The 12,068-nt window shown below is 41.3% G+C and overlaps 1 protein-coding gene across 3 annotated transcripts in view; it reads right to left on the reverse strand.

Annotated features, from left to right (window-relative positions):
- Positions 1 to 12,068, reverse strand: part of stag1a (stromal antigen 1a) — a 59,098-nt gene that overhangs the window by 40,087 nt on the left and 6,943 nt on the right. The window lies entirely within an intron of this gene.

Below are 12,068 nucleotides of genomic sequence, written 5' to 3' on the forward strand. Positions count from 1 at the left end.
ATTGCAAAAGTCAAGCAGTATGTTGGCATGCACCTAGCAATTGGGGAAAAAAAAAATCAGATACAGATAATACTGTGATTAAAGCCTTTATGGTTCACAGCAACCGGATTTCTCCAACAGCCTGACATCAGGGCTACATGATTCGTGTTAATTGGGTAATGTCTGAAAAGGTGTGGCAGTCTGCAGGAAAATTATTCATTCTACAAAGAAAGAGAGCAACACTGAGAGAGCAGAGTCCTTTTTTCATGGTGATGAATAAACACAGTACTTAACACAAGGCCTATTTAGCGAAGTGTTTGGAGAAGACACAAGGGACCTTTTAGGAGCACGAGTTTAGATTCAAACCAGAGAAAGAAACTAGACTATGCAAAAGATCTATCTAATGACACAGCAAAAAACAGGGTACGGCGCACACCAATTATAACCAGAGTGGTGCCGCTATTTAATTATCATACATTTCACAGTGCAAATGAAGCAAACTGAATACGGGCAGTTGTTCATTTACAGACTGGACTGGGCAGTTTTAAGACCGGCTCAAGTCATTTTGTCAGGTAGAGCCTTGAGGCCATCCCGCTGTAAGGAGATCAGCTGCTGGTGTTCACGAGCACCACAACTTCCTTCAGACATGGAGTACGTAACATTGCTGGCTTCATCTAAATAAACTTAATGAGTTGAAAATGTGTATGCCTTTGTTGAGTTTCAAAAAAGTTTTAAAATCTAAATTAATTAACAGTTATGAAGTAATTTGACTGAAATGTAAATTGTAAAATGTATTACTAGGATTGTACTCAAGTATTTGGTTTCATTTAGGTTTTTTTGGGGGGTCTTTTTTCCCTTTATTACATAGTGACAGTGGACAGACATGAAAGGGGGAAGAGAGATGGGGGATGACCTGCAGCAAAGGGCAGCAGGTCGGATTCAAACCCGGGCCACTGCAGGACTCAGCCAACATGGGGCGAGCACTCCTACTGGGTGAGCTAGAGGCCGCCCCGGTTTCATTTAGTTTTCTTGGGATTTCTGGGTGATTCTATAGGTATTATGGGATAGGATAGGCAACAATAAGCCTAATATTGCCTTCAGTCTATTCATTTTTCGGTTAGGTACGGTGGTGAACTGTGGGAAATAATAGTTTCTTTCATGTATGTTAACCAAAATGAAATGATTCATCCTCACCATTATCATCTATCTGTTGAAGCGATGGCATTTTGTCATTCAGACATACGACAGTGCCCGAGCATTGAAGGACAGGGGATTCAAGTTGAGTCTATTCCTTTTTGCTCACATGCTGCATGTAATGTGTTTTGCCAGATATTCATTTAATCGGCCACACAGGTGGCGTGAATGAACACTGGAAACACATGGAGAGACTGTTAATCAGATTATTATTGTAAGAGGGGTTTTAACCTCTTTTGTCCTGGTCGCACCGCAAGGGGAAAATAGTGTTAAATAGACTGTTCTTACACGACAAGATTGATCTCACGCCTTAAAATTGGCCCTTTCACAGCGTTTCCTTCATTAAAACAGATTTTGTGCATACGAGACAATGATTGAGATAATATATTTATCACAGTGATCTTAGAAGGCGGTATAAGACATGCATTTGTATGCTTCATCTTGAGCTGCTGCAGCCTTTAAATTAATCTGATGGCATTCAATTCTGACTTGTGCCACTGTTCCAATGTCAATGTGTGAACTATATTGAGAATTTCGTCAGATAAAATGTCTGCTCGTCAGCGCAAAACATTTGAGATAAAAGGCAAAGAGGCAGGAAGAAATGTCAAGACGGATGTAGACCAAACAAGTAGAGATAGGCTGGAGGAGCGGACAGAAGTGATCTGCCTGAAACAGAACAGAAGATGACGACAGCAGGCAGAACCAACAACAAACAGGAAGTTTAGGTGTTCTTGTGACTCAGCAGACCAAAGGCTTTACACGTACTTGCAATAGCTTTAACTCATATGCACTTCTCAACCTAAACTGAATGACGCCTTGTGATTTTCTCATCAGGGTTCTGTGTTAAATTAGCTAAGTCCTGTCAACTGCAAAAAGGCAGAGCTGGGGAGAGCTCCAATTTGGTCTGATGATGCATTCAATCTAGCACGTGCCGGCTCGTATTAAATGGCAGTGATGTCAACGCAAGGCTATAGTCAAATCCACCTGTGTCAAGTCCAAGACCAGGACTAGTTGAGATCGATTTAAGACCGAGTCGAAAAACGTTTGAGTCCAAGTCTAGACCGAGTCCAAATGAGAGAGTCGATACTGAGACAGAAAAAAAAAAAAAAGATGCCTCTGCAAGACCACTCACTTATCTGTTTATCATTTCTGTGATGTGAGAGACAGTATATCTTCTACTTTAAGATGATCATTTTGCTATATTATTTGTAATAATCAAAAAGCGAGTGTAGAGTAACACACTATGGAATTAAATTAGGCCATATTTACTTAAAATATAAAATGGAAATGTTCCCATTCTTGAACTTATTACTTGTCCTGAAGAATTCATAGTACAAAGTGCTCGCTGACATTGTGTAGGTGGCCAAAATGAAAATGACTGAGGAATATGCAATCTCAATGGCTGTTCTAGATGGATTTTGAATTAAACTAATACCTGTTTTCTGAAGCGCGCTTCATCAACAGTTTTGTTTTGAAGGAGGAAGTTACTTTAGAACAAAAGCATATAGAGCTGGACTCGGTCGACACCATCTAGAATATTTGGCGAGTCCAATGCCCTGAGTCAAGTCCGAGTCCAAATACCAATGAGTCCAATGGCGTTTTTCCATTATGAAAAAAAGTCCCTGGTACCTGCCAACAGGTACTGTTTTAGTATCCGTCGAGTTCCAAGCGAGCTGAGTTGATACCAAAAGGTGACGTGAAAACCTGCAGACTACTGATTGGTCGGAGAGAATCGTCACTAATCACTGTGTCATCATTGCTAGCGACAGACGGGGGGTGTCCTGAACAAACCCGCCATTTTTAAATAGTTTAGCCACCGGTGTTTGTTTTTTTTGCTGCCTCCAGCTTCTTTTGAAACAAAATTTGTCTTCTGGCTGTGTTAACAGCCACATGCGGAGAATCAAAAACAACGCACCTTCGACGTTCTGTGTGTGTGTATCGCGTTAGGTCACGGCAGTTTCCTGCAGCGTCGCTATGACGACCAGCCACTCTGGCCTCACGCATGAGGCGGTACTAAATCTGCAATGGAAAAAGGAGTACGGGGCACCACGGCAGAGTCGAGCCAAGCCGAGTCGAGCTGGTAATAGCAGTGGGTAAGCGCCACAAGACTAGTTTGAGAAAACAAAAAAGCGCCTCGAGTCCGGACTCCAGTACTACAGCCCTATGTCAACGCCTTTACAACCCTAGAAGAATAATAATTGAAATACGTGCCCTTCACTTCTGCACAATTCAAAAACATGTAGTTAAAAATCATACAAGGCAGACATAGGGATGGGTGATTACAGTATGTCAGCAATTGGTGGTCATCCAAACTGCTTAAAAATTATATTGTGCACAATTTACTGATGGCCACCAGCATGACATCAACTACTCTACAACAGTGTTAAGCATAAGGGTGACTCATATAAACTTGACAGTCTTCACGTTAAAAGACAGTATTTTCTGCTACTGAAATCACTCTGCTGCCACAAATTCCGTTAGCTCCTCATCCCTGGCAAATATGTAACACTGAATATGTTCCTGACCAGATGTGAGACGATAGAGGTGGAGAACGTGTCATTGGATCTGGAGGTGTTTGACTTCCAGAGAGGAAAAATAAGGATGTACATGTTTCACCACTTAATTGAATTAATTGGCAACCATTTTGATCCCTGGTTGTTTAACCGTGTTTTTAAGCAAACATTCCATAAATTCCAACTTCTCAAATGTGACAACTTGCAGTGTTTCCTTTGTCTCACATGATAGTAAACTGAATAGATTTGAGTTTTGGACCTAAAAAAAAAGCAATTTAAAGCTGCAATACAGGTTTTTTAGGGGGCTTCAGAGATAGGGGTGTTGAAATTAATCATTGCATCGATGCATCGCTATGTGGACCTGGACAATTCTGCATCAATGCAGTGACAGACCATAATCTATTATAGCCTACTGATGTTACTTGTTGATTTTCCGATCGCTGCTTTTTTTGTTGCTGATGCCTTTTGTCTGCTGTGTTTAGACTCCACTACATTCAGGTAGTGTCTTTTTTAAGAGCAGATACAATAAAAAGGGGAGTTCATATATATCTGACTCCTTGAAATTGTTGATGAAAACCATGTGTAGCAATAAATAATAATATTGAGGAGGGGGTGCATCGTGACGCATCGTGATATCGAATCCATTCGTTGATAGGATAGTCGTAATCAAAATGAATCGTGAGACCAGTCTCACACCCACTCACACCCCTATTCAGAGACTCTATTGATATATTATCACTATAAGTTGATGTTGATAGGCTAACCTGCTAGCACAACAGTCGCTTGTTTACACATGCAGCAGATGCGGAGCAACGTTAGCATTTGTTTGGAGATGTGTTTGTGTCTATTTGAGGAATGTGAGTCCAATATTCACTCTGTTTTAGCTCTGTTTTGGTCTCCTCCAACTGCTCAGGGAAATATCGGACTCTTTAGCTGCTGCTCCACTATGTTCAGCAAAAATGTTTGCTGTAAGTAGATAAGAGAACTCTAATTATGTCAGCTTGGACTGTTGAAAATTGTGTCTTGGCTTTTTTTTTATTTTCATAGACCAAACAATCAAAAAAGTAATCAGCAGATTATCCGATGATTAAAATAATCATTTGCAGCCCTAGTGAGCCCCTAGTTAATTTGATCCCATGTTAGGAATCGAGGTGTGACAAAAATGTTTTCCACCTCTGGATTATTTAATCGTATTCCTTCCAATGAGTGTGGAATTTCAAGTCCCGATTTATAATCAAAGTCAAAACAAATCTGCAAAGGAACGTCATAAAACTCCAAACTACTAACAAGAAAGAAGATTGCGAATCCGAACGCTCCCAAACCTCTCCACAATAAAAGGCCAACCAGAGCCTGAGCTGTGAGCTTGAACCACAATCGGTCCCTCTGGGCCACCGCTACGAGCTGAACCACCAAAGACAATAATTGTACTTTATCATGCTGCCAGCCTCCATACATACTGTGACCAAAGAGCCTTGGACTTATAACTTGGAAGAACCTTGAGGTCGACTGTGGCCGTCTGGTTTAACCAGATTATGATTATGTCACACAGTCGATTACCCATCCGACACGGAGAGTCACAGTCATGTTCTTGCACACGCACGCACACACACACACACACACACACACACACACACACACACACACACACACACAGACACACACAGACACACACAGACACAGAGCCATCTGTTATTGCCACAAACTACTGTATGCTAGATCTCTGCAGAACACAAAGCTTGATCTTCGCAAAGAGAAGGGGAGGGGAGGGATGCTGTGTGAACTGCACAAACTGATAGGATCTCTGTTGAAAAATAGATTTTTTTTCTCCCCCTAATCTCTTGAGAACTACCTCTGTGAATTAAGGATAAATAGATCATAGGATGAAAAAAAAAAAGGGCAAGGCTATGGAATGGCATAAAAGAGATAAGGCAGAGAACAAGCAATGTTTCTCCCCCTCTCTGTGCAATGGCTGCCTGCTCAGCTGCAGCTGACGCAAAATGGAGCCGCGAGAAGAGGTGGTGGCGGTGGAGGGGGGGGGTTGTTAGAAGGGAGTGAGGGGGTAGATGGGACGAGGGGGTAAGGAGCGGGGAAAGAGGGGGAGAAAGTGTGACAGCAGCACAGAGGGGGAGAGCAGCAGGAGAGGGAGTGGGGTGGAAAAAGAAAAAGACTCATTTGTTCATTCTCTCATCTGTCTGGGCTCCCTCTCTCACCTTGGCCCACATTTTCAGTCTGCCTCATGTTCACTTCTAATAGAGGGGGAGAAAGAGGGAGGACACACTCATAAACAGACACGCAGACTGACACACACTCATTGCGGAGGCCATTACTCCTAACACCCATTATTACTTTCTAATGATCTAGCGGCACGTCAAGATTTCAAAAGAGCCTGCTAATCTGAGCAGGCAGATGTCAAAGCAACAAAAAAAACTGTTACGTAGCCTAGCAATAATGTACTGACAGCTGAGGGGAATAATGACTGCCCAGATACAGAGTGAGGGATTCAGAATAAGAGGCTAGTAAGCTCTGACTGAGGCAGATGGTTGATTTAAAACGGTGCTTCAAGGAGGTAGTGTACGTATGTAAATCCCAGCCAGGTGTCAGAAACAAATGGCAAGACAAGGAGGAGGAGGAAAATGTAAAAATATAAAATATTCATACGAGTGGTTCATTGTTGAGGTGAACCTGTCCTGCTGGGGGACGCACAACAGTTTTGTCTACTGGGGTCTGTTTGAGCGTTTCAGACAACGCACAACAAACCGATCATTACTTCAGAGCGGTGTGAGGCAAATTTGATTAAGCAATTAGTCAGCTTTAAGAAAATGTAATGGATGTCATTTGATCACGTTTTCCTCTTTCTTTTTGGACTGTTGGTAAAACCCAAGAAGTTGAAGAAACCTTGGGTTTAAGAAGTTTGTGATGGACATTTTTTCACTATTTTAAAAGTACTTATTTTGGCATTATATGCCATTGGTCAATAGTGAAAGTGGAGTAGGAAATGTAGGGACATGCAGCAAACAGTCCAGCCAGCTGGGAATCAAACCGAGGACCGCCCAGGGCATTTTCACCCATGTGGGATGCACCACTCGGTTATCCGCACTATTTTAGTGATTCATAAAAAAAAATTCCCCCAACACCCTGCTTTTCGATGATGTTCACGTCGCGTAATTACGTCACTTCATAACATTCCCATGGCAACAGGGGAAAATGGCTGCTCTTGTGTCAAGTAAACGCAACATTTTTCAACTTTCTGCTAAGATATAACTGACTTTTTGGCAACGAAAATGCGGGAATTATGAAATCATGCAAGCCCCGCATATTTTGCGCGGAAATCGGCAATTTATGCGGCAAAAGTGCGGCATATTTGAAAAAAATGCGCCCCCCGCATAAATATGCGGACTATGCATTGGGTTTTTGGTGTCGTCCCTCCATGCCCTACTTTTTCCTTGCATGTGTTGCATATTGAAAACTTGTTATCTTCTGCACACACGCTGAAGAATAGCGAGAGTAGCGAAGACACGCGCTTCACACCGCGAGCGGGTATGCGCGACACACGGCGGAAAAGTTGGGAGAAAGGAAAAAGAGACCGTGTGCTGTTGTGTCCGTGTGTGCGTGTGTCCTTGAGAACTGTAACTCGTATAACTTATGTTGTCAGTTAATTGTAGCATTGACCGGCATGGAATCGGCATACGTCAGACTGACCTGCCGGTCGCGGGTCATGGCCGAGCACGTGAAAACCGGCCAATTCCGGTCACCAGCCGGTCTATCTGTGCATCTCTAATAAACACTAAACCTCAAACAACAGAGATTCAGTTAGACGCTACAAAAGTACTGAGAGCTGAAAACGCATCGACTTTTAAAAACGTTCTCGGCCCTGCACGGTAGACATCCTTATTTTTAGGTTCATAAAATGTACACAATACACACATGGCGCCGTTGCGCAGAGAAAAGTTCCATCCTTCGGCACACAGGAGCAAATCGATCATACACTTGCAAAGAGCAAAACAATTGTCCAGTTTACATTATTTTAGTGAATGAAGGACATGTCTTTCCCTCTTACTAAATCAAATCAATAAAAATGACAATAGAAGTACACACGGTTTGATGATGAATCACTGTATTCAAATAGTAATTCTGTCTGGGACCTATAAAAGTCCATCAGCCAGATGGTGTTCAAACGGGGCTGACCTTGACTACAACTGTCAACAGTTTAAGGAAGCGGTTAGCAGTGGGTTTGTCTGACACTGTGCCGTACTGTTTGGTTTACATGTGGATAACGCTGGCAGGATAATATGCAGTCAGGAGGGAATAAGGAAAGAGGTTTACGGGTAAATAATCTGTTGGAGTCAGCCAGTGCAGGCAGGGAAACCCCTTAATCCCCTCTGCACAGGCCGAAAGAGCAGACGGGGTATGAGTGATACAAACTAATGATGTCTCAGGGCAGTGTAGTGAACAATTCTAGCCTGCCACATCTCCACTTGTAGTAAACCTCGATGGGATTCATCTGAAATCCATGGAAACACGTACACCAGATAACACAGTTGTGTTGTCACAGTCCTTTTCCCGTCTGGGCTCTTGAATCAGTTTTCCAGACTTCCATTTTTATGCAGAGAGACAAAAAGGTTTGTTTCCAACACCAATAATTATTTGGCACATTTACAGTTTCCAAATCTGTGAGGAAGCTCCGTCTAGTAGCTCAGTTTGCTGAAATGTTTTGTTCTTTTTGCGGCCACTTCATTTCCACTCTGTACAGCCACAGAACTGACTTGGCACAGGGCAGCGAATCAATATTAAGTTAAAGTGTGTACAAATAACACTGACCGTCGAGACACACACTGGCACAGCCGATGCTGAGGAGATGGTATTAGCTGCCGCTTGAAGCTGGTTGTTAACCCCCGCCTGTATGAATGACACCTAAAAAGGATTTTGCGGGTCTGGTCTAGTGCCAAAGTTGGATCTGGGTGCTCCTAACGTACGTAAATCACCAAATAATGATTTAAACCCCTCCAAAGCCGAGACGAGAATTCACTTATCCCCAGACATCAACCCTCGGGGACTCTATAAGCAGGATACAGGCATGAAAACGGGTCAGGGATGAAAAAGGTGAGAAGGATATAACCCCTCTAGGGGGGTCTGGGGGCATGCTCCCCCGGAAGAAAATTTGAAATATTCCATATTTTAAAGCATCAATCTGATGCATTTTGAGGATTTTTTGCCAACCAACAGTGTAATATTTCAATATGCACTCAGTAAAGTTAATTTGACTGGCAAAACAGTTAAAAGTCCTTCTGACATTACACAATAATAAAAGTCATAATTTTTAAAAACTAAAAAGTTTTGGATCAATTTTTACTTCTTCCAACCATATGTTAAATAAAGAGTCAATGTGGATTCACATATTGCAATAATATCATAATCCTACAATGAATCATTGTGAAAACTAAACTTTACTACTTTGGACAGGTCATCATCAAAAAAAGAGAATGAGTACATTCATGATTTTGTCCATGTTGATATTAGCTGCTTTATTTACATTTATTAAAAACTCCACATTGTTTATCTTTTCATATAGCTAGACGTCTAGACTCTGGGACAAGGCCGTTATGTTTAAATACCTGCCATGCTGATTCCAAACAGACAGCTTTATCAAGGCAGTTTGGGCTTCAGATAGCTTTTACAAATCATGCTCCGCTATGAACGTGCACACACGTATTGTTTGTATCACGGTCGGTCAGTAAAGGAACAGTCGCAGTCTTAACGGTAGCAGTCGTTGCCAGTAACGTACTCGTATGACCACATCCATGCGTATGACAGAGTGCACGGACCAAAGCTTTGTGACTAGCATCTAATGACTAGCAAGCACTTTCTTTCCGCTGCTGCCGTCCAGTGTCTTCCTTCAACATGCGCTGCAGAAGCACCCGGCTCCCTCAATTTGAGGCACCAAGTGCTAAACGGCTTCCCGTCACCACCCTTGGTTGGTGGAAGTTTGATGATTGGTTAAATCCAGCGCATTAAAACAAATCCCATGTGGAATTTTTTATTTATTTATTTTTCTAAAAATAGTCATACGCCAGAAATCGGGCCCGAGTACTTAACCCTTAAACATTTTCTCATTGAATCTACACAATTCACGTAGGTCACCTATTTTGGTTTCAAAACGGTGAATTTCGCCGAAAGGTGAGTGATTTTCATGTCTGAGGATATCAAGCTCTACTCTTGTAACTAAAGGAAACTCTTAATGGCCCCAAAAGAGATCAATAATCTATCATAACCTCTCTTTTCGCATTCATAAAAAAACGGTGGCCTGCACTCCTTGAGACACAGATACAATCTCAATCGATGTCTATGCAAATCAAAGACTTTCACTTCACGACCTTACCGTTGGCCAATGCTCCAAAAGGAATTCTTCCCACCCGACAGTATTTGTTTTTATGCTCCGAGCCACAGGATGTGAAGGCAGCTGAAAGTGTTGATATCTTTAATGTAAAATTTAAAAAAGCTACCACTTTAGCCCGTCTGTTTATTAAAATGTTTCATAGCCATTATTTTTGTTAAATTGTATTGATGTTTTTATTCCATCTTATCCATTTTATTTGCTTGTATATCTTACTGTTATTTTATCAAATGGATTATCTCATTTTATCATTTCTATGACAATGTAGAGGCACACTAGAAATGGAAGAGAGAGAGTGGGGTATGACATGCAACAAAGATCCCGAGGCTGGAATTGGACTTTGCAGATACGCGGCATGCAGTGTAGCCTAGGGCTGGGCGATATGGACAAAATCAAATATCACAATATTTTTGACCAAATACCTCGATATCGATAGATGTCTCATAGGAGAAGTTTTAGTTATTAACAAAGACATTAATAAACACTTGAAATGTCTTTATAACTACATTATAGTGCGTTGTTAACCATTACCGTTACATAGGGGGCTGGGGCGTATTTTCTTGTATTATTCTAGTATTTCTTACATATGATGACAGCTAAATATCTTCTTTACAAAAATGTATTTACTTCACACAAAGGCTCGCTGTTCTATACCACCTTAAACTCACCCCTGCGTTCAATGTGAGCGATGCCCTGATGGCAGTCTTTTCCTTAAACCGCCTGTCTGAGGCTTAGTCTTTAATAAGGTGTTACAGACTACAAAGCTCCACTGTACAGCTCTGAATTGTAAAAAAAATTAAATAAAAAAAATTAACTGCTGGCAATCCCAACAAAGGCAGGAGCAACACTTTCTCAATGTCCTAGCAGCTGAAGGATAAGACAAACCAAAAAAATCCATCTGATTTCATGAAGAAAAACACATCCAGAAATAACATTACATTTCGGATGCAAGTGGGCTGATTATAGTGCAGTGATTTCATTCCTTTAAAGTAAAGTGAAAAATACCGCTGCTTTGGCATTTTAATTGGATGTGTTTCAAGTGATGGAAATAACAATACAGTAATGTTTCTCTTATCATGCTGCCAGTGAGAGGAACGTTTGTGGTTGCAGTCAGCTTTAACAAGGTGAACAGACACCAAATGAATACATTATCACACACCACATTACAGAATTACAGTAATTACCTTGTTTATTTTAGCATTGTGGATTGCTTTTTTGTTGCTGGATCTACCGTACATCCCATTGAGCAACTGTGTGGTTGAGATTTAGGATTCGTTTTAGGCTTCTATGGGTGCACAGGCAGCAGTGGAGGAAATACTCAAGTCCTTGACTTAAATACAAGAAAAATACTGCATTATTGAAACAACTAGACACAAGATGCCTCTTACGTCACTTAAGAAAGGTCCATTCTCAGTATATGTGCTCTGAAGGTTAAAAGTTTCCACATCGCAGTTGTTTGCAGTGTCACAAAATCACAATAGTACATACACGTCTTAAACTCTGATTTAAGACCAACTCAAATCACATTTAGTCATCCCTTTTTGTATTGAAAAATAAGGTCAACGTGTTTTTTTAAATGCATCGTAAATATTTTTTTATTATTCAAAAAGGCAGGCTGCCAGAGAGCTGGTGTTACACCGAAGAGAACGAGTGACAAAGTAAACAAACTAAGCTGTAGCCTACATGTCATGGGCAGACAGCGTGCTGTTGTTAGTTGTATGGAAGTGTAATGACCACACCAGCATCTAACAGGACAGAAGAGATCACTGCTGGTACATGTTGTTTAATGTAGCAGCTAATTAGCTATCCAGCCTGCAAACTGATGTTTGTGGTACACTTATCAGTCCTTCCAGACAAATGCGTAGTTTTTTTGTGATTGTTATGGGCAAAAATCCTTGATTATGCGGCCCGTTTTCTTAAAAAATGCGATGGAATATGCGGGATATTTATGCAATTTTATGTGATGAAATTGCGGGAACTTGCAAAAACTG

This window comes from Perca fluviatilis, chromosome 20 (genome assembly GCF_010015445.1).
Source record: "Perca fluviatilis chromosome 20, GENO_Pfluv_1.0, whole genome shotgun sequence".
In the NCBI taxonomy this organism is placed as follows: domain Eukaryota; kingdom Metazoa; phylum Chordata; class Actinopteri; order Perciformes; family Percidae; genus Perca; species Perca fluviatilis.